The 23,795-nt window shown below is 35.2% G+C and overlaps 1 protein-coding gene across 4 annotated transcripts in view; it reads right to left on the bottom strand.

The window, feature by feature from the left end:
- The window catches only part of NAALADL2 (N-acetylated alpha-linked acidic dipeptidase like 2), a 1,374,776-nt gene that overhangs the window by 1,154,198 nt on the left and 196,783 nt on the right, over positions 1-23,795 (bottom strand). For all 4 annotated transcript variants that reach the window (XM_060171978.1, XM_060171980.1, XM_060171981.1 and 1 more), the window contains one exon: positions 10,932-11,012. The gene's annotated coding sequence lies outside the window, so the exon portion shown is untranslated. The remainder of the gene's footprint in view (positions 1-10,931; positions 11,013-23,795) is intronic.

The following is a 23,795-nucleotide window of genomic DNA, read 5'->3' as shown; positions in this document are numbered from 1 at the left end:
TGCCTGAGGCGCAAGAGATTCCAGAAGCTTCCCCTTCTGTGGTCCTGCATATGACAAGGCAGGTGAACTATGCTTCAGTTCCACAATTGAATGATTAAATGGTGAAATTCCTTGCGCTAATCATTTGCATGGTGTCCAGCAGATATGATAGATGTCAAGTGCCTTTTTAAAATTTAAAATATCCAAGGGTACTCCTCTGTGACCTTTCTCTGAGTTTTACTATAGCAAAAGACTGCTAGAATGTTAGAAACAGACCCATCCCCCAGTAGATACACTTGGCATAAGTGACAGAATATGGGGTTTGCAGTCCTAATTTTGTAAATACTATTTCTCCATTTAGCTCATGAAACTGAAGTGCTGAGTGTCTTAATCAAAATGATTTAATCTCTAAAATAGGTTGCGATATCATTAAAATTCAGAATATTATAGCTTTTATCACATTCAAATTAAAGTCAAAATGCAAAATCAACCTGGGTTGGCAAAATGAAGAAACACTGCTAAATACAGAAAGGTGAATCATTTCAAAAAGAACTTGAGTTTGGGCAAAGAATTGAGTAAATTATTATTATTTCTGTTTTAAGAACCATATAGTTAGAAAATTACCTGGTTTCACCTAACCACAAGTCTATAATTGAAAAAGCACAACTCTGTGTCCATATTTCACATAACATTTTGAAGATTTATATAAATTTGTATTTCAAAGCAGGCATCTCAAATTTAAATTACAACATTAAGCCGTTCTACATACGGTTGTCATAGTTCACACACGCACACACACACACACACACACACACACACTCATGTTACATTTGTATAACATCATCAGGGCCTAGATTAGCTATTTTAAAAATTATTTTAATTACAATTTAATCTTATATTAATTATTCTACTTAAAAATGTTATTCCATATTCAAAACATTAGAAGAGTAAAGCAGCTTCCTTTGTTAACAGATTATAAAACACAAAATTAAAAGGCTCACAGTCACTATTCAAGTCTTTGCCACTTGCATTTCATAAAAATGTCATTTCCATTAAAAAAGGACTGCATAAAAAACAGGGATTTTTTCTGGGGGGGTATTTTTCTGCAGATTACGCATCCTAATTACACTTTGCTTAGGCTAATGTTGAAATTAGTTTCTGTTTCTAAAGTTTCTGAAAGCTGAGAGAAGCATACTTGCAACTTTCTAGGCAATGGAAAGAAACTACCTACAGTTATAATGCCCTTCATTTAACCCACAGCAATTAGTGCATAGAGTCAGTGAATGGAACTTAATGGCACTCATACCTTTTTCAATTGTTATGGAATCCTATACAGAATTTTAAAAAAAAAGCATGTAAGGGAACAATATTACAATTTATTTCAAATTACACAGTGGAAAAGAATCTTACTTTACAGAATTAACTTTACTTACGAGAAATGGTTGCATAAGACTTTATTCACCATTCTATAATAAATCAAGAGGAATTATGAATAAGCTTTCTTAGATAATTTAATAAAATCCGATCTTGATATTTACCAGTAATTTTAGATGTGTTTTTTATAGCAGTCATTTTAAAGTTCTGCCATGAGTTCTTATAGCATATATTAAATATTTACAAGGATGACAAAGCAACCACATTTTGATTCAGTTATCTAAATGAGTTCTTTGAAGGTGAAGGTTAGACTGAAGATATTTTTTTTATATAAGATCTAGGATCCATACTAATATTTTATGCATGAAAAGGTACAGTAGCAGTTGATGACCAAGAAATATTGATTAGTTGATGTGAGTAGCATCAATAATAAAGACATTTTTTCTTGCTCTGACTTAGACCCTCCTTTGTAAAATTTGAGTTTTCCTAAACAAGACTTTCCTGACTTGAAATATTAAAATTAAGAATCAGCTCACCTCAGCATTCATTTGCTAGAAACCTCTATGTATTACATTGAGTGATTCAGAATCTTGTAAGGTAAAAAGAGAAGCCATATCCCAACCCCACGGAGTTTGTAATTAATTAGACTATGGCTTCTCAATCTGTAATAAACACTGGACTTACCCATAATAAATACTGGACTTACCTAGGCAACTTTGTCTGGAGTGCATCCCTGGATCCAGCATTCCTTTTTTTTTTCTCCCTCCCTCCCTCCCTCCTTCCTTCCCTCCCTTCCTTCCATCCTTCTTCTATCCTTTCTTCCTCCCTTTCTCTATTTTTTTGCTACCTAGTTTGTCATTTGGTTTGGTGCCCACAGGGTGACTACCACTCCCAGTGGCCATTTCCCCTTTTCTTTCTTTTCTGATAGAAACAGAACTAGATAAAGGAGAGAATGGGAAGGAGTAAAAACTAACTGAAGCTCGCCTCCCATAGGTGGAGTCTGGGGACTTGAATCAGTCAGTGGTCATAGTAACTAACATGCATGCTCTCCCTCCCAGGAGCACCTCTACTTGACTCCAGGATTCAGCATTCCTAAAGCATTCTCTGGAGGGTATCCACACAACATAGGTTCAAAGACAATTCTGGACAGCCAAAGGAGCTGAATGAGTTCAGTGGCAGGGTGTATGGATGAGAGAAGCTCCAGAAGCACATGAGGAAAAGCCTGCTCCAGTGACAAAGGATAGTGGAAATGGGGAATTTAAAGAGTTTACAGAGGGCTGGAGTAGGGGGCCAGCATAATGATTATACAGATGACTTTCCTGCCTGAGGCTCAGTTCCCAGGTTAAATTCCCACTATCACCGTAGTCCAGAGCTGAACAGTGTTCTGCTAAAATAATAAATAAATAGACAAACAAACAAATAATAAAATGGAACAACAGAAACTTTATGAATAATTTTTTAGGGCTGGTGACTTTTAATGAATAGAGATTATAGAAAAATGGCAATCCAGATTTAAGGGAAAGACTACCAAAAATGGTAAAACAGAATGAGCAGAAAATACAGCCTATGTACAGAGAATACAGCCTTCTAAGATAAGTAGAAGGTAGAGCTCATGAATAGGTGAATGGGGTATAAATCAGGTCCATGACAAAAACAAAACTTTAAGCTCAGTGTATTCACTATTCCTGAAAACCATTATACAAAATCTGTTATTGCTTTGAAGTTAACACAAAGCATTTCAAATCTGTTATCCCCAGAGTATTCTTGTAACTACTCTATGACATAGATTTTTGTTATACCCATTTTACAGGTGAAGATTCTATAAACAGTATGTCATTTGTCAAAAAACCTATTAGATCTGAATTCAAATTACAAAAATAATATTAATTAAATTAACACAAATACTTTTTAAGATCTCTTTTAATACAGTCTTAAAAACATAAGCTACTTTAAATGATCCAAGTTTTGAATGCTCTGTAGCTTTGAGAAAAATGAGTTCCCATTTTCACTTTAAATTAAATGCCCAATGTAATAAGAATTAGTCTTCATTGCTAAAGTAAGATTAAAATTGTCATGTTGAACTAACATTTTTCTCTTGTATGTTACTTATATCTTCTCGTTCTTTCACATTACTAGTGTAGATTTTAGCAAAATCCAAATAGCTAAAATATATTTAAAAGAAATGAAATTTCTTAAATGCAAACACACACACACACACACACACACATGCATACTTGTATCTATCTAAAGCAGAAGCTCTGTCTGTATATCAATCTAGCCAACATGCTGCTACTCTTAGATCAGGTTTGATATCACTATAGATATTTAGTATCCTGTTATCTTTGTTTTCCCCTTGACATTGTAAGATGCAGCTCAGTGGATAACTATTTAAACTCTATAGCAGACACAGCATTATGTTGTACTGAGACTACTGATGGCGTTCCTAATTTTGACCCTGAACGAAATCAATAAACTGATGCTGACAGATTTAAATTTAAATAGTATGACACAGGAAATGTACCCGATTATCAAGATAATAATTGTTCTCGATTTCAGAGATGAACATCCCACATACAAACTATAGTTAATAATGAAGAGGAAAACCTCATGGGGAACTGTTTTGAGGATAGACTGAGTAACCACTACATGATAGATAGAAAGTTCCACAGCCCCAAGGCCTGGAAACTTCTATCTTTGTTATTCTCCTGTTTCTAATTTTTAACTGGAATGCTTATTCAAATGCAGGCTGTTTCCCTTCCGCCTCCTCCTTCCTTCTCTACCTCCTTCTGCACCTCCTCCTTCCCTGCCTTGAACTGGTTTGCTAAAATTGTTAAGGATCTATGTATAAACGGGGAATGGATCAAAGGACACACAAATTAACACTTCATAATGTCCTCCTAATCATCAGTAGGAATATATATATACATATATATATGTATATATATATTATATATATATAAATATATATATATTTATATATATATAAAATTATATATATATGTATATATATATATAATTTTAAGGAAAAAGATACAGAAGGAAAGTTATAGATAGACAGACAGATGATAGATAGATGCCAAAGCACTGTTTATCTGGTTTGTGGTGGTGCTAGGTTTGAACCTGAGACCTTAGAGCCTCAAGCATGAGAGTCCTTTACATAACCATTATGCTGTGTACCTAGCCCATGAGCTTGTCTTAATATAGTGAAGTGGGAATGTCAACTGCGTGCATGTATGTTTTTTGCACATGTGAACCCCCCAAACTAATATTATAGTTACTGACTTTTTTGGTCCCATGCCCTAAATCTCTGTGAATAACAGTTCTGATTTCATACAAGGTCACCTACTCTTGCTTAATCCCCATCTCTCTCCTTTCTTCAACTCTGTGATTCTAGCCAGCTCACTCATGACTTCTTCAGATAATCAATGCCTCTTAACTTCTGTTCACTTAACCTGGGATTTAATTGCCTCTTCTCCTCATTAGTTAACTTCTGTACAGTCCTTGTTTTATAAGGTCTTGGTCCCTTCCTTCTATTTTTGCATGTGTAATTTTACCTGATGATTTTTCGTGTTTTCATTAGAAAGTAAGATATACAAGGGTGATAATGACTTTTTTTTAACTTGTGCAATTATAGTACTTATCTTGGCATTTTAAAAATATTTCTTCAGTGAATAAATAATCTTTTCAAAATATATTACCTCTTTTTAAATCTCATGAACACAATGCATGTAATATATTATTTTACAAGTAACATGTCATTCTGTACGTTTAAAATCTTTAGAGTAGTAATTTTGAATGGCATAAAATATGCAAATGTAAATTGGGGAGATTTTTTTTTTTTTACATCTGAGAACTCTAAGGCAAACAAAACTCTCAAAGCATAGTACCAGAGAGCAAATATTATTACAGATAATGTTTCAAACATCTGCAAAACATCCTACTCTGATTCCAGTATTAAATAGTATTTATATATGAGGATGTCCTGTAGGTACACTATGCCAGTAGGAAGTCTTGAAATAAAGTTCTAGGTCCAGATCCCACTGACCTTGAACTTGAAACGTTAAAATTATCAAATTTCTTCCTAGTAACTTAAGAGCACCTCACAAGAAAAGAAAACCTTAGAGATTAAAATATCTAGCATCCAACAGAGTAAAATTCATAATAATAAACATGTAATAAAAATTAACAGGAATGTAAAAAAATATTACATTAGACTGAGTGAAATTATGAAAACTAGTATATTTGAAAAAGAATCAGTGAAATCTTAGAAATTAAAAATAACAAATTTAAGACTACATCATAAATTAAATCAAAGTTTACACAAATAAGGGCACCACGAAGTGTAGAAACAACATATTTTCAACATAAATATGTATATAAGAAACCATTCACAATGCAACACACAGTGCAATGTATGAAAGGGATGGACTGTATGAAAAGAAATTAAGACATATTAATGAAAAGAGAAAGCTAAGTAAGGTCTTATCGGAATGAAAGATGGGGAAGGTATAGAGAATAGAATATTCTAATATGGTAAAAAAAGGAAGAGAACCTTTTCAGATCTAATCAAAGAAACCAATCAACAATTTAATAAGCTCTATGAGATCTAAGTACTACAAATTTGGAAAAAAAACAACAGCTAGACAGAACAAAATAAAACTAGAGAACAAAAAGGAGAAATTATATTAAAATTATCTAAAGACAAAAGAAGATTATCCTTAATAAACAGAAAGGTGACAACATAGAAGAGCAATCAATTTGATCAATATCTGTGGTACATGAGGAGAGAATAATTGTTAACTTAGAATATATGACAATACAATTTAACAGGAATAAAGAAGTATCTATCAATAAAATACGTAATCCATTAAGGAGATTATCAATGCTGTACATACATGCAATTAACAACAAAGTTTAGTCCAACAACAACGACAACCCAATCATACGTGGGGAAATGATTTGCCTAGGGGCACCCACCACACCAGTACTTGTAGCCTATGGTACTGAACTAGGAAGTTCAAGGGTCCAATTCATCTGCTTTTCAGTTAAGTTAACTCCAGGGTGTCACTGCTAGTTTTAATAAATATTATTTCTATAATAATACTAGAAATAAAATATAAATCTAAGACAAAAAATTCAAGACATATCCTGGACTGCCAATTTAAGGACTAATATCTTTCAGTAATAAGCTGGCTTACCCTTTACTGAAAGTTATAGACTAATACATTTAAATTGGGATTTCAAGTTTTAAGGCTCTACTACATGTGGTATATAATTCTTCTAGCGTTTGCCTGGTATATAATTATTATTATTTAAATCCACTCTCAGCTGTTTCTATTTGTTTTTTTAATTCATTTTTTTAATTTTTAAATATTTTCATTCCTTATCTATTATTTAATAGAGACAGAAATAAATTGAGAGGGGAAGGGGAGACAGAGAGGGAGAGAGACACAGAGACACTTGCAGCCCTGCTTCACCACCTGTGAAGCTTTCCCCCACAGGTGAGGACCAGGGGCTTAAACCTGGGCTCTTGTGCACAGCAGTGTGAGTGCTTAACCAGGTGTGCCACCACCTTGCCCCAGGTGTTGCTCATTTGTAGGTGAAGATGGTATTTTCAAGTGATTAAAGAAATCAAAACACAAAACTCTAGGAATTCAGAATCTAATCTAAAGATCCTTCAATTATGTAGCTGTAGCTAAGGAAACCCTTAGCATCTGTGCTTGTATAGAATGGCCTACAAAACACCCTGGGACGCATTCAAAAATTGATTCTATGCAAACCTAGTAAAAGAGTTCAAATTAGGTGAGACTGGCCAGGAACAAACAAATAATACTATACCAAATTGTTAAAACAGATAACCTGAGATCATTATTGTAAAACACAATTAAGTCACCAGACATCTTACTTTTATGCTTTTTCTTTTAAAATATTTTTAAACCATCCAAGATTTCATTAGCTATGAACCTTCAACACAGTGAAGAGCACTCTGAGTGATTTTCACAATTGTTCAATTACTGAGAATGAACCTTCAACTCTTAAGTGTTTTTAAATGTCATATAAATCTAAGATTAGCTTTAAAAACCAAAGTGGCTATCAATTTGATCAAATAATTAGTGCACGATTCTCTAGTCCATCATGAATCAGAATTTGAATACGCTGTTTCAAAGATAGTCAGCATGACCAGACCACTGCACTAGAATAATCTTAAAGGAAATGTTGATTTCTGCCGTAATTAATATTAACATAACATAAAGAGTCATGCAACATTTTCATTCCTTCCTTCTCCAGGAGATTGTCTGTGGACACTTGAATTTACTGTGCTAAATAATTTTTTTCTAAGTAAAAGCTTCAGTAAATTACTGAAAACATTAGAACATAAAATGAAACTCAGTAGATTTACTGAAAATATTATTTTTTCCTTCACTTAACATGGTTATACAATGTGTCAATTATCTAGTCACTTAGAACTCTCCAGAAAAAAAGAAACAACTTTCTCTATAGAGAATCCATTGGCTTTCATAATACTCAGAGAGTATTTGCATAATAACATCACTACAGCTGCAAGGTTAAATCCATTAAGTTATTGGGGACAGAACAGGGTGTTCTGGTTGGCTGTTGCAAAAATTACTTTTTGCACTTGTCTTCTACACCATCAAGTATTTGCTGTGAGCACACAATTACTGCAGCAGAGCCTATGTTGCCAAGCAAGGAACCTTACTTAACATGGAAAGTAGCGAACACTTCACTTTGTGAAAATGAAAAAAAATAATTAATCTTGAAAAGCTTTCTAATTAACATTTTCTCCTTCACCAGTTATTTCATAGGATAAAGTAGAGGCTGGCAATTTGGATGAAGGTGAACTAGATGAACCCCTTTCTGTAGCAGCTCTCAAGTGCAAATGTCATCTCTAAACAGTCTCTCTTTCTAAACAGAAACTATCTTAGATACTTCTTAGGTAGTTCTCCCCTTAAACTATAAATTTTAAAAATAGAGTACTTATTTCTAGAAGTCACTAAATGAGCAAACTTGTCTCTTGAAGTTCAAATTATATAATCAAAAACTGCAGTTTTTTTTAAGTAAGATAAATTTAGCACAATTTTATGAATTCAGAGCAGGTGTCATTAAAATAGGGGGTAGAGGGAGTCGGGCGGTAACACAGCGAGCTAAGCACATGCGGCGCAAAGCGCAAGGACTGGCGTAAGGAACCTGGTTCGAGCCCCCAGCTTCCTACCTTCATGGGAGTCACTTCACAGGGAGTGAAGCAGGTCTGCAGGTGTCTATCTTTCTCCCTCTCTGTCTTCCCTTCCTCTCTCCATTTATCTCTGTCCTATCTAACAATAACGACATCAGTAACAACAAAATAATAATTACAACAATAATAAAAAACAACAGGGGCAACAAAAGGGAAAATAAATAATTAAAAATATGCAGTAGAACAAAAATTAAAGTCATGTGACAACAGATATATTTACTTTACCATCAATAATGTATATAACCATAGTATAACTATGTTGGATATGGTTTCCTGACCAGCATATCAAAGGAAATGAAAGATTAATGAAAATACTCACATTTTGATAATAAATTATAGCATTCTGCATGATTAGAAACATATATTAGAAACTATATCTGTCCTTCTTTATTTCTCTATCTCTACCCATAAATAATAAAATATTTTTTAAAAGTCAAGTCAAATCCATTGTCACATATAAAGCTATCTCAGATCTCCACATTGACATAAATGTTTCATTTTCCAATTTTTTCAGACTATTTTCACTCTCTCTGAAAAAGAATGTATAATGCAGTTAAACTGTGGGTTTCTTGGTTAAGTATGTTCCAATCAGTCTATTAGCCCCAATACTCTGAGAACCACTTCTTGTAGAAATGGGCTTGTCCAGTATGCTTGGTAATCTTTGTGAAAGTTTCTAGAGCAGAAAGTATTGTGTTGGTATGTCAAATGTGAAAGTGTTTCCTTTTTTATCTAGAAATAATAATCCATAGATATCAACTTTGATCATTATTAACAATCAGTGAACCTACATGAAAGAATAGCAGATTGTGTCATTGCTCTGCCCCCAAGTTCACAGCGGTTTCTTATTTCAGTCAGAGTATAACCCAGAGACATTATGAGGACATCTCAGTCTCATGCTTTTATTTGCTCCTACTCTTTCCTCTTCTGTTCTCTTCCCACCACTCTACTAAGCCACGGCGATATCTTCGGTACTCCTCACTAAACTATTCTCAGCACAGGACACTTGCATTTTCTGTTTTACTGCCTGAAATGTTCTTTTTTTATGACGAAACCCATCACTCCTTAATTTCACAAAGATGTTCAAAAGTCACTTCAGTTAGACATTTCTTACCTACCTTTATACCCAGATATGGGTATTTGTTTTCCAATGGTTGTTTCTGCATTAGTTTAAAATTAACAGACACCACACCCAAATAAAAAACATGTTGACAATTAAAACCCATGGATTTTAGTCACCCTTCAACAGCAATTTAGATATAAGTTGTCTTCATAAAAATTATAAGGATTGGGGCTGGGTGGTGGCGTGTCTGGTGGAGTACACATGCTACAGTGCTCAAGGACCAGGGTTTGAGCCCCAAGAACCCATCTGCAGGGGAAAAGCTTTGTGAGTGCTGAAGCAGTTCTGCAGGTGTCTGTCTCTCTCCCTGTCTAGCTTCCCTCCTCCTCTCAATTTCTGGCTGGCTCTATCCAATACATAAAGAGAGATAATTTAAAGTTTTTAAAAATGTTAAGGATTTTTATACTGGTGTGTAATTATTTTGGAATTAGAGGATACATTGTTGTTCTTTCAGGAGTAATCATTCAATAATTGTAAGTACTTAGTACAATTCACTCATAGTGTTAGCAAATGGTTGAAAAATAATTTGAGTGCCTGCTCTTATCACTGTCAATGGCAATGAAGTTTTATTACATAAGCACAACTTAAGAATATTATCAAAATTAAATGTTGAATTGATAAATACATCTAGAATCTATACACCATGTTGCAGTCCCACATCAACTATATGCAAATATAAATAAGCATGTGGACACCACTCATTTTCCTGTCTATAGGCATGTTAGAAGTTGAACGATGTCCCCAAGACATAATATGGAGGTTCTAAATTCTAACTCCTGTAACTTTATTTGGGAAAGCATCTTTTTTCAGATGTAGTCAATTAATCTGAAGTCATACTGGACCAGTGTGGACCCCAAGTCATCCATATAAGAAGAGGAAAAATGAGAGGCAGAAAATGACCTGTTATAACAGATACACAGCTTAAAGGGATGCATCTCCAAGGCAGGAATGCCATAGATTACCAACAATCACAAGAGATGGAGAAGAAGCACTGCACAGCAAATCTCTCACACCCTCCAGTAGGAACCAACTTTGCCCAACACTTTGATTTTTAACTTCTTGTCTTTAGACTATGAAATAATAAATTTAGCCAGCTAGTTTGTGGCATTTGCTATGCACGTCTAGGAAACTGGAACATATTACAAAAACGTGTGTGGGAAAGGGAGCCAAATGCACAAGTAGGACCATGAGTTTTGAAATTTCACAAACCTGGATGTAAACTTCATTCCATGAATTACTTGCAGTACGATTCTGAGGGAGTTATTTATCCTCTTGGACATCCATTCTGACCTGCAAAACCACAGTAATAACACATGTAAAGACCACAGTCTGCAATACTATGCCTGCAGCAAATAATAAACACCTGACAATAGAACTAGAAACCATACATTACGCTAAAATACATCAATACTTCTTATTTAATTTCTTGTTTCTTCCATGTTATATCAAGCACATTAAAACTATTTTCTTAAGAAAATGAATATACCACACCTATAGTGAGAAAGCTTCATAGTGGTGAAGCAGGGCTACAAATGTCTATCTTTCTTTCTCTGTCACCCCCCCCCCAATTTCTCTCTATGCTATTAAATAATAAATAGACATTTATAAACTGTCTAATGCAAATTGACTGTAAATATCAGAACATATGTATATTTTCTTTCTTCCTTTCTTCCTTTTTTTTCAGAAGTACAGAGAGTGAGAGAAACCACAGCATAGAGCCTTCTTCAGTATTATGGGGGCGGGGCTTGAGTCTGGATCTAGCACATGATAATGCAATGCACTATCCAAGTGAGTTATATCACTGGCCATATTTTCATATTTTTTACCTCTGTTTCTTTTTCTCTAAGATAGAGACAGATAGAGATAGTGAAAGACATCACAGGATCAAAGTTTCTTTCAATGCACTGAGGACTGAGTTTGAACCTGAGTCATACACATAGAAAAGCAACACCCTATGCAAGTGAACTATTTCATCAGCACTATGAATTTATATTTAACTCACAAGTTTCATTCACTACCCACTGACATATTATTAGAGTCAAGGTTTGGAAGATATCTCAGCTGTTGGGAGTATAGGACTTGCATGTCTGATGCTCCCAATTCTATCCCTGGAACTGCATGTGTGGATGCCATGGTGTGGTTTCTCTCTGTCTCTTTCTTCTCCCTCTAAAACCACTAAAAAGAGACTGTCTTTGGCCCTTTATTAAATTATAACTTATATCTCAGTAGAATATTTTTCCTGTAATAGAAAAACCATTTCCCATTAATTATAGGACATTTTCAAACTTGTAAATCAATAATAGTTTATAGTTTATAGTGGTTGCTGTTCAGCATTTTTAAATGATACATACAAATATAAATGCAATTTTCAACATAACAGATTTGGAAAGTCAATGGCAAACTCAAATATGTTTTGTGGAACTACGTGCAGAAGAGAGAATGGTCTAGCAAGACAAATGGGAAATGTTTACAAAAAATAAGTTTAGCAGGGGTCATGCAGTAGCACAGCAGGTTAAGCGCATATGCTGCCAAGAGCAAAGACTGGATCAAGGATCTCGGTTCTAGTCCCTGGATCCCCATCTGCAGGGAGGGGGGGGGTTGCTTCACGGGCGTTAAAACAGATCTACAAGGGTCTTTCTCTCCCCCTCTCTGTCTTCCTCTCATCTCTCAATTCCTCTCTGTCCTACCCAGCAACAACAGCAATGGCAACAATAACAGAAATAATAAGGGCAACAAATGGGAAAAATGGCCTCTAAGAGCAGTGGCATTGAGCCCCAGTAATAACCTTGGAGGCAAAACAACAACAACAACAATAATAATAATGATAATAAATAAAATAGGTTTAGCCCTCATACACAGAGTCAAAGGGATGCAATATGGATAGTTCTATGTTAAGTTCTGATAGAAAAGAATGCCAATTTATATTTAAAATCCTACATTTGGGTCATCAGATAAAAATTTGTTGTTGCTGTTGTTATTGTTGTTATAGCTGCTGTTCTTGTTGGATAGGGCAGAGAGAAACCGAGAGAGGAGGGGAGGACAGAGAGGGGGAAAGAAACATAAACACTTGCAGACCTGCTTTACCACTTGTGAAGCGACCCCTCCCCTGCATGTGGGGAGCTGGGGGCTGGAACTGGGAACATTACCAGGTCCTTGGCTTTGCACCATGTGTGCTTAACCCTCTGCGCTACTGCCCAGCCTCCCATCAGATAAAAATTTTATGTAGAGGGGGTGGTGGTAGTGCAGTGGGTTAAGAGCACATGACTCGAAGCACAAGGACCAGCATAAGGATCCTGGTTCTAGCCCGCAGCTCCCCACCTGCAGGTGGGTCGCTTTACAAGTGGTTAAGCAGGTCTGCAGGTGTCTATATTTTTCGCCCCCTCTCAATTTCTCTCTGTCCTATCCAACAACAACATGGCAACAATAAGAATAACGACAACAAGGGCGACAACAAGGGGCAACAAAATAGGAAAAAAATGGCCTCTAGGAGCAGTGGATTTGTAGTGCAGGCACTAAGCCCCAGCAATAACCCTGGGGGTAAATAAATAAACTAATAATAATAAAAAAATTATTTGTAGAAATGTTTTTAGTTGATGTAAGAAATAGCTTTAGAACAATTTCAGTGGCCTTTCAATAAAATGGAATGCTCTTAAAAATATAGAATTTTTTTTATTGGGGAAGGTTTACAGTAAATATAATTGTTGGTACATGTATAAAATTTATCAGTGTTCTGAAAAATACTCTCACTCCCCAGACTAGGTCCTCCTCTGCCATCATGCACCAGGACCTAGAAGCCAACAACTCACACAAGTCTTTTACTTTGGTGTAATACAACAAACCCATTTCAAGTTCTACTTTGTGTTTTCCCTTTCTGTTCTTATCAACTTCTGTCCATGAGCAAAATCATCCAATATTTATCCTTCTCTTTCTGGCTTATCTCACTTAACGCGATTCCTTCAATTTCCATCCAACATGAGGTGAAGATGTAGAATTCATCATTTTATTATCTGAGTATTATTCCATTATGTATATATACCACAACTTTCTTAGCCATTTATCTGTTGTTGGACATCTGAATTGCTTCCAGGTTTTTGCTATTATAAGTTGTGCTGCTATGAACATAGGTATACATACATCTTTTGGGATTAAGGGTGTTTGCTTCCTTAGGATATGTCTCCAGGAGAGAGAGATTTCAGGGTCATAGATCTGGTCCATTTCTAGCCTTCTGAGAATTCTCCAGAACTGCTCTCCACTGGGGTTGGACCAATTTACATTCCCATTAGCAGTGCAGGAAAGTACCCTTACCCCCACAAACTCTCCAGCATTTGTTGTTATTATTGTTTCTGATGTATTTTCACAGAAGTGAACTGGTATCTCACTATTGTCTTATTTGCCCATTTCTGTAAGGGCTGCCAAGAAACTGTACAGTAAAACTACAGAAGGCTTAAAGTCCTCTAATTTCAGGTAGCAGTGGTTGGTTGATCTCATTTTGTAGCTGATATTAAATAACAGACACTTTCTTTTTTTTATTTTTTTAAATTTTTTATTTAAGAAAGGATTAATGAACAAAAACATAAGGTAGGAGGGGTATAACTCCACACAATTCCCACCACCCAATCTCCATAACCCACCCCCTCCCATGATAGCTTTCCCATTCTCTATCCCTCTGGGAGCATGGACCCAGGGTCGTTGAGGGTTGCAGAAGGTAGAAGGTCTGGCTTCTGTAATTGCTTCCCCGCTGAACATGGGCGTTGACTGGTCGGTCCATATTCCCAGTCTGCCTCTATCTTTCCCTAGTAAGGTGTGTCTCTGGGGAAGCTGAGCTCCAGGACACATTGGTGGGGTCTTCAATCCAGGGAAGCCTGGCCAGCATCCTGGTGGCATCTGGAACCTGGTGATTGAAAAGAGAGTTAACATACGAAGCCAAACAATTTGTTGAGCAATCATGGATCCCAAGCTTGGAATAGTGGAGAGGAAGTGTTAGGGAGGTACTCACTGCAAACTCTAGTGTACTTCTGCTTTCAGGTATATATTTTGCAGTAGTTTATGGGTACGTGTGAACATAAGCTCTCTCTCACAGAAACTGGTGTATATCTAGGTTATGGGACTTTGTTAGAAAGTGAACTACCTGAGATGAAATTAGAGTGTACTATAAAAGGAAAGGTCTCACCCGAGTAATGAAGCTGAAGGGTTGTCATTCCACACGTGAAGTCTCTGGACACAGTCTGAGGTGAAGCATGTTGAGGTGGCAATCATTGCGTTGGTTAGGTTGTGATTGGCGGATGCAATATTATTTGGTTTGGATTGGGAGATGCATACGGGAAAGTGGACTCTATCCAAGGGTTCCAGGACTGGGGGAAGTAGGGGCTCTATAGTGGAGATGTGAGGTTCCTGCTGTCTTAGGGTTCAAAAGGACAATCGATAGTTAATGTTATCATCACATTATTTGTTAATTGGGTTAACTTTGAAAAGTCCTTTTGTTATGGCTTGCTGTACAGTATCCAGTATCTTGTATATAGCTGTGCTATTGGATGCTTCTAATCTACTTGGTCTAGGCTTTTGAGAGAGTCCGCATATCAAATACACAGCCTATATATTAAAAAGACTCAGTTTGTGTTTTGAGAAACTTTGAGACATACAATTGATTTTCCCCCTCTCATATTAATTAACTACTGATTTATATGTCTACATTTTTCTAGGAGTGTACATAAACACCATTCCCACCACCAAAGGACTGTGACCCATTTCTGTTTATGAGCAGGATCAACCAATATTCATCTTTCTCTCTCTGACTTATCTCACTTAACACAATTCCTTCTTGCTCTCTCGAAGATGGGTCAGAGAAGGTGGATTCATTATTCTTAAGAGCTGAGTAGTATTCCATTGTGTATATATACCACAATTTTCTCAGCCACTCATCTGTTATTGGGCACCTGGGTTGCTTCCAGGTTTTGGCTACCATAAGTTGTGCTGCTATAAACATAGGTGCTGTGAACATAGGTGTACCATCACCTGGATCCCCAGAATAACATTTCTATACTTTCTCACTTAATGCAAAGAGTTTGGCATAAAGAAAATAAGTGTAAATTCCTAAATTCCTTGTATAGAGAAGTAGAATACCACAGCCTGGAAAAGCCATAAAATCATTTTTCCAAACCAAGAACTATGGAGTTAAGATAAGAGATGAAGTTATGTAAACCAAACAAGAGTTATCGTTCCTAAAAACAAAAGAACAGAGCTAAACTCAGAACTTAGATACTTGATTCCACATCTAAATATTTATATTTAACTTAGAATCTCAGAAGTTTCCCCTTCATAACCACAAGATTATTTGTTTATCCTTTTTTTTCTTACTTTTGGTAGAAAAATTCTACATAAGACTCCTAAAAAAAGCAAGAGAAATTTTAATTAATTATCAGATCAAACAAGTTTAATATCCTCTTTCTCCCCAAGTCTATTGAGAAGTCCCACATAAATGTAAAAGTCAGGAACACAAGTTCCACAAGACCAAGTTTAGCATCTACCTTGAAATGAAAAATGGTTCTGATATTTAGAAAATGAAAATTAGCAAGCTAGCCTTGTGGCTCAGTAATGGAATGTTCCACTATGGCACAAGTTGCTTGGTATGCTATAAATTCTTCCATCTTAAGCTCTGAAAGACAGAGTGAAGACCTGAGGGATTTTGTTGGTTCCAGTGATCTATCATGTAACTCCAGGAGCTGAAAAATTTGCATCACTTGGCATGTATAATGTCAGCTATATTCAACCCAGTGAGATAGTAAATCAATATTTCCCCTTAAATTTAGAGACAAAAGCGGCAAGCATGGGAGCATAACACCTGCCAGAGATAAGTGCACCAAATATAATTATCATTCAATCAAAATATCAGGAAACTAATTGTTCAGACTATTATACTTCCCACTGTGACACAGTGAATGGATAACATGTAAAAGGTATGTAAATATACACAGACAACATATCTTGACACTACTGGATTTATTTTAACACACGGAGACAAAAGTGTGATCACTTCAGTTGAAATTAGCATTTGATAAAAGTAATTAAAATCATTAATTATTTATTGGCTGTAGATTCTGCCACTAAAAAGAAAATAATTATTTCAAAGTTCATAACTTGTTTGATAAAGTATTAGAGTCAATGTTAAGCTACTTTAACAGTGACATGGCCAGCTAGTTTTCAAGTAGAAAGCTAGGGCTTCTTTTGTTTGTTGGTTTATTGTAATAAAATACCTCAGAGTCATGCAGATGCAATATTAGTCACTTTAAACTTGGGTTTTACATGCATATACCTATTTCATTCCAATTACTACTGCTGACATTATATTTCTACAGCAGTAGTATTTCTTGCCTTCCATATTTCAGAGATTGCCAAAAAAAGAAGAAGAAGAAGTAGGAGGGAGAGGAGGAGGAGAAAGAGAAGAAGAGGAAGGAGAAGAAAAATCAATGGGGCCACGTGGTGGCACATCTGTACAGTGCGCAAAGACCAGGAATCAATTTTCTGGTCCCCACCTGCAGAGAAAGCTTTGGGAGTGGTGAAGCAGGGCTTTAAGTGTCTCTCTGTCTCTTTCCCTCTTTATCACTCTGCCCTTCTCAATACTGTCTCTATCCAATAATAAGTAAGTTAAATATTTTTTAAATTAAATGAATACATAAATGAAAGTATTCTCTTCAGTATCATTCTTCCAGCTGAAAATATTGTCTTCAAAAACAATTCTAAAGAAAATTCCACTTGTTTTATTTATACTTGTTGTTCAAAACAAATTGAGACAAACCCAATGGAAAACCATGTTTTCTTATGATATAGTCCTATATTTAAAGAGATATTTAACCTTCTCTTCAAAGTAAATTTTTTAGCTTTTCTAAGTATAATGCAATATTAATATTAATCCACTTAATATAATACTATGTAATTAAGAGTTATATAGCACTATAAGTTGCAATAGAATGCTGATATGTAGTAATATGTTGGATTCACGTCTAAAACCTCTCACTTTTTATGTAAAAAAACATCTATGTAAAACTCAAGACTGTCAGTACTTAACAAGTAATTGCTTATAAAGTTAGCAAGTTTTCTCACTGAACCATTTAAATGGGTAGGGCCATTGACTTGCTGTCTTCTAGAAGTGACCCAACTATATTAGAGCAAAGCAATCCTAACTGGTGATATGCAGTGACTCTAAATAAACACCACAGCTAATATTCAAATAAAACTCTTACACAGCCAAGCTAAATTTTCCAACAAAGTAATTTCTGCACATATTGCAAAATTAGGACTTCATGACTTTCTTCCTAAAGACCATCTCATCATATTAATGTTTTCATTTATCTCTGTACAACTTTTCTCTCAACAGGATTTTTTTAAAAACTCCAATCGCATTAACTTGTCTCACTTATCTCTCTGTTGGGGCAAATATTACTTTCAAACTCAATAAACTTCAGGACATAACAACATTTCTACAAAATAATTGATATTCTTATTAACCACAAGCCAGCTAGAAAAGGCTAAATTATGTTTTAAGCTTTCAGTTAATTAGGTTAGCAAGGTTGGGATAAAGCTGTTCAAAGTTTTTCCTCAGAGTATTCATAAAGGAGAAGTGGTCATTTTGGTAATATCCTTAATAACTTTTTCTAATAAGTATAGTAGAAATTTCACACTGCTTATACTCTTCATTTGAAGCCAAATTAATAAGAGTAAGAAGTTCAGTTAGAGTGTTTTTAATGGAGCATTGCTTTGTCTAAACTAATGCTGAACATACTACTAGCTATAAAATAATTTCAATTGATAGTATATATGGAATGTTTAGAACATTTAAGTTGCTATGTTAGAAATCTGAAGTCATTCAACTTACTTAGTATTTGAAACAACTGTGAAATTGTGTATTTATTTCTACTACCCTAGTAGAGATGAGGAAAATAGGCTTTGCCTCAGATTGAGGAGTCTCATATCATCTTGATCACTATGTCTCTTCAATTCTCAGCCTGGAGAAGCATTTCAAATATCACCAATAGTCATTGAGGTCTCTTGTGAGAATTACACATATAGGTAGGCTTTCTCCTGGTTCAGTGTCACTGTAGTAAAGAGCTACTGCCCATCAGGTCTGTCAACCAAATTTTACCACTCAAGTGTGTCAGTTAAATCATGACTAATCACCCAGCACTGGTAAATGAAAATATTTTATAAACTGCTTATTCTGCAAACAATTCTCATTTAGTATTATAAAATATATTCTATTCAAAAGATCTGGCAGTGGTGCCTTCCACTTTAAGATCTTCGAAGAATTAAATACAATTTCTCACAATGATGACAATACTAATGAAATATGTACAGTAAACTAACTTTTCATAAATCATTCTTTTATATCCTCAGAGGCATGTTGCTATAAAAACTGGGAATAAGAAATATTTCCAAAATTCAGTTTCAAGTCACATCTGCAATTATTGGGGTGGGGATAGTAATTTACAGTATATTAGTGTACACTTTACTTAATCATTTCTTATTGCCCCATCTAAGGTATCAGCACCCTCATTTACCACCCCACTGAAAGCTTATCCTATTATAGTGTACTGGGTCTCCAAAACCCTTTCATTCCCCCTGCCTTTTCCTGTAGAATCTTTGAGTCTGCTGTGATAGACCTCAGCTAGTCTGTCTCATCCTCCATTTTCCCTTCCTTTGTTTCTTAACCTACAACTATTTTTTAACAAATATTATGATTTTGAGCAAAATACATGCTATCTTTGTAATTCAAATCTAACAAAACAAATAATATTAACTCTACTATAAAAAGCTAACCAATCAGAGTACCTTAACATGCTGTTGTAAAAAAAAGATTTCAATGCATATATTACCACTGAATATCTTTAGTTTAGTCAGTGAAAATTGCATTCTGTCAGTCAAAATGGAGAGTAAGTCATTGAAGAATCTGAAATGTGTGACTAATAACTATATTCACAAATGTAATCATTAAAAAAACTTCTTTATGAGCTTTAAAAATAATACACATATATTTTATATTATGAATATATATATTCTTTAATATAATCTTGAAAATTATTCTAGATAGTAGTTACCAATTGTTTTTCTAACTGTCTACACTGCATAGCAGACATTCTATTATTTTTTAGATTAAAATGTTTATTGTATTCTGTGTGGTCATAGTAATATAGTCATTGCAAAACTCTGATTCACAAAACAAACTGAATGCTAACCCTTTCAAGCACAGTCCTAGAAATAAACAGAAGATAACGCTAAGAGTGGAGAAAGTAGAGCCAATGGAAACTACAACTAAGCACACAAGGACTATGATAATGGCAGTCTCTGGGCCTCAGAAGGTGCAAGAAGAGGGGAAGCAGAGTTGTGGAAGCTAGTAATTTGGGGACTCCTGAAAGAAAATAAAAGATGGAAATGGCCACTGATAAATAACTTTGTTCCCACCTGCCAGTGTGGAACCAAGGAGGTTAGAGAGAAATATTCTAACAGCTTTCATTCTTGCTATGCCTCCTTCCTACTGGCTGAACACAACAAGATGCAGTGAATTTGGGTAACTCCATTCATTGAAATAACTTGTTCAGAGCATGGGGTAGGCAAGAGAAGGAGAATGGATATAAAGAGGTAAACAGAAGAAAGCTAGCCTATTTGTTCTCAAATGATCATTAACCTGGTATCTGGGAATATAAAGTTGAGTCTACACTTTTCCCAGCTGTTTAAGGATTTATTGTAAGTTAGTTTTCTACTCATCTTTCAAATAGGAACTTATATGACTAGATTCCAACTTAAATTGAAAATAATTTTAGGAATATACAACAGAATCATACTGGAAGTTTAAGAAAACAAGTTTATGTTACCTTTTTCTTTTTTGTCAAGAAAATTGCATCATTTATTAGTAGCTAGTTTAAGATAATATATACTTTTTATTTCAAATTACAATGACATTTGTTCCAATATAATTTCACTGAATAAAGCTATATATTTAGGTAAAGCACCGGTCTCCTTTGCTTTTACATTGCAATTATTAGTCTACCAAAATCCCTAATAAAAATTAGTTTTTGGCCTGGAAATAGTTCCTTGGAGAAAATTGGTTTGATGCCTTATACCACATGGGAATACCGGGGACAACAACAAAGAAACTCTACTGACTGTGGTAAGAGTAGTGCTTTGTTATCTTTTTTTTTTTTCTGTCTTTCTCTTTGTCCCACTATCTCTCGCTCTATAAATATAAATTATGAATTGAGACACACATTCATCTCAATGATAATGCATACATGAAGTCTCAGATTAAAGTCTGGCACTGCATTAAAAACATAGATTTGAAAAACTGCAGAGCACAGCTTCACCAAAATAAACTCACATAAATATGAGAAAATTATCCAAATCATTCTACTTTTTACTTTAATCTTTTTCTTCTAGGCTGACATGTGTAGATATATAAAAAAGTCAAAATAGAAACTGAATATAGCTGATAAGGTAGATCAAAATTTTATCACTGTTAAGAATTTTCATATTCAAAATCTCTATTTCAGAGTTGTAAGTTTCTTAATTTTATATCCCATATTCCGTGCCTTCAAAATGAATAGTGATATGGAAATTTTTGCTAAATAATTTTCTCCAGGATTTTCTTTCAAGTGGCTAAAACCAAGTATGTTTTGATGTTGAGTTCTTCCTATTTGTCACTTATATTGTTACTTTTCTCAACTGAATCATATCTTCCTAGAAATTAAGCAGCCTCTATTTAGTAAAGAGGAAGTTTATTAAAACAAATTCAAATTCAACAGCCTACACAATGCATGAATTAGCTATACCAGAATGCTAAGAGGTTTATTTCCCTATTCTGAGAAATTTGGCAATTTCTTTAATTCTGTTTCTCTGTGCATGATAGCCCATCCTCTTGCATAAATCTTACTGCCAAAATAAAAACAAACAAAAACACCTTTCATGTAGTTCAGTTCAGTTTTCTGGTCCATATAAACCCCTGCTTATTGCTTTACAAGAAAATAAGAATTGGATTTCTGCTAATTATCATTCTGCTAATGATAAAAGAACATGTACATTTATCTATGTTTTACCATACCTTTCTATGCACATGGTAAACTTCAATTTAATCATCGTATAATATTTCTGAAGACGTTTTAGTAACAACCAAATTCAGTATTTAGAAAGTCCCTTAACTCAATATAGATATAAAACTCAATAAAATTGATGAAAACATAAACAGTTACAACAGGGTATATCAGTAAGTATTGACTAGTTTTTCAACTGTTGCTAGTTACTACCATTTTACAATGTCTTTATAGAGAAGGTGAATTCCTTTGGGGATTTAAAAAAGTATGTTACATGTTTGTCAATCAATCTATAATCTTAGGTCAAATGTAAAAATCATAAAATAAGTGACTTTATTATAAGGTGCATGCGATGGTCATGTAATCAATTCAAAAGAAAGTGTGGCTCAGTTGAAAAGATGTAAGATACATGAGCAGCAGGCAAGAATGGGTCAGCATCTCAAAATGTGTTTCTTGAAGGAAAACTCAGTTTTGGATACACACTCCCTACAGACACGCTTACTAAAACGTCAAGATCACTTCTTTCTCAATAATCGCTCATGTATCTGAGTGCTCTCTGCTACTTCTTTGGAATAACTATAACACTTGAGAAACAAAATCTCTCAATAGTGCCAAGTTAACTCTGTTTTATTTCACCACCAGACAATAAGCATTGATTAATTAATTTTAGGATAGTCCCTGATTTCATTGATATATTATTACAATCTCAGATTAACTGTGTTTTTATTTTTATTTATTTTTAACATTTTTATATTATCTTTATTTATTGGATAGAGACAGCTAGAAACTGAGAGGGTAGGGTCACACAGAGAGGGAAAGATTCAGTGACACCTGAGGGATGCATTGGATCGACCTTCCCGAGGTGCATCCCGTGAGTACCCATTCATTGGGGAAACTGACGATCCTTCCTAGCTGACTGAATCCACATGGATCCCAGTCACTTTCAAAGCCAGCATTTTGACTGGCTACGGAAGAAGGGCAAATGCTAGAAGAAGAAGTGACACCTGAGGTCTTGCTTCATCAATCTCAAAAGTGTTCCCCCTGCAGGTGACAGCTGGGGGTTCGAACCCAGATCCTTGAGCCTTGTAACATATGCGCTCAACCAGGTGCACCACCACCCGGCCCCCTTAATTGTGGTTTTAAAAATTCAGGAAATACACAGCTTTGAAATTAGATGCCCTGTTTACATTTTCAAAAGATATATTTATTATTACATATGAAAGAGTGAGAGTTTCACATGAGTCAGAGAGGAGAAGGAGGGAGGGAGGGGAGGGGGAGAAGGGTGGGAGAGAAGAGTACCATTCTTTTGTATGTGGTACAGGTCCCAAATCAGGAACCTCATACATGAAAGACTGATGCTTTTGGTTTGGGAGATGGCAGAGTGGCTAGAATGTTAACAGGTATGGGGTCCTAAGTTTGATTACTAGTATTTTATGTGACAGAGTGATACTCTGGGTCTCTTCCCCCACCAATTATAAATTGATAAAAAGATAAAACTTAAAATTATAGTCTGATGCTCTACCAGTTAAGCTATTTCTCCTGCCATTCTTGTATAACTCATTTCTGCTATTATGGCACAGCAGGAAAGCAAGTCTAGATAAAATAAATTCTGAGATAATCTGAAGCTGCTTTCCTGGAAATAAATGGGGGTGGGGGGAGCATGCATGTTCAGTGAATTCCTCAGAGTCACAGAAGTTCAGAATTTTAGAGCTTCAACGAAATTAGGTAGAAAGAGTGGGGATTGAGAATACAACAAAGCTTTTATTCATAACAAAATTATAAATACTGTCTTGGGACCAGGTGGTGGTGCACCTTGTTCAACACACATCTCAATAATCTGCTAGGACCCAGGCTGGAACCCCCGGTCCCCACTTGCAGGGGGTAAGCTTCGTGAGTAGTTGAAGCCGAGGTGTTTCTCTGTCCATCTCCCTCTCTACCACCCTCTTCCCTCTCGATTTCTGGCTGTCTCTATCCAATAAATAAATAAAGATAATTTAAA

The sequence above is a fragment of the Erinaceus europaeus genome, chromosome 14, assembly GCF_950295315.1.
Source record: "Erinaceus europaeus chromosome 14, mEriEur2.1, whole genome shotgun sequence".
NCBI lineage: Eukaryota > Metazoa > Chordata > Mammalia > Eulipotyphla > Erinaceidae > Erinaceus > Erinaceus europaeus.
Note: the sequence above shows the minus strand (reverse complement) of the source record. Positions and strands in the feature narration are given on the sequence as shown.